The sequence below is a fragment of the Chelmon rostratus genome, chromosome 17 (genome assembly GCF_017976325.1).
Source record: "Chelmon rostratus isolate fCheRos1 chromosome 17, fCheRos1.pri, whole genome shotgun sequence".
NCBI classification, from domain to species: Eukaryota; Metazoa; Chordata; class Actinopteri; order Chaetodontiformes; family Chaetodontidae; genus Chelmon; species Chelmon rostratus.
This window is the reverse complement of record NC_055674.1, coordinates 6701513-6702147: the sequence shown is the minus strand read 5'-3', so window position 1 is coordinate 6702147 and position 635 is coordinate 6701513. Positions and strand designations below refer to the sequence as shown.

At 37.2% G+C, this 635-nt stretch overlaps 1 non-coding gene across 1 annotated transcript; it reads left to right on the top strand.

Moving 5' to 3' along the window:
- The first annotated feature begins 243 nt into the window (after positions 1 to 243).
- On the top strand, positions 244 to 315 carry trnac-gca. Its single transcript has one exon. It is a non-coding gene; the product is annotated as a tRNA-Cys (tRNA).
- Positions 316 to 635: the final 320 nt, after the last annotated feature.

Below are 635 nucleotides of genomic sequence, written 5' to 3'. Positions count from 1 at the left end.
CAGCTCCGGTGGGAAACTGCTGAGGTTTCACTCAGGGAGTGTTATGTGGGTGTTACACGCATTGTGTAATTTCTTTTTTTTTTTTTTTTACAGAAGGAGATCCGACAGATCTGATCTGCTACAGACTGTTCAGGGTTTAATGGTAAAAGATGATAAAAATGACCAGAATAAATTCTTAGAATATATATGCAATGGACTATAATCAGTCCTTTCTGAATTTCCTGTGCTGCATTAAAACTTCAAGGGGGTATAGCTCAGTGGTAGAGCATTTGACTGCAGATCAAGAGGTCTCTGGTTCAAATCCGGATGCCCCCTGCTCTTTAGCAGGAGCTGAACATTTACAGAAACGCCTAAACTGGAAAGGAAAATATCTTAGGGAAGAGTGGATCCTGGAAAAAAATGCTATAAAACACGTAGAAACCCAGGAATATGGAGATCAGGAGGTGTTCTTACTCATTCTGCAGAAATGACATCCTGGAAAGTTAATAAGAAGAAGAAATAATGAATAAAAATAAGACTTTATTTAGCCTGAGGGGAAGATAAATGCACACAAATACATTTTACAATAATTTCTAAAGCATTTGATGCTATTCTGGTTATTAAAAAGAACAGAAAAGTGCATCATTAATTGCTGC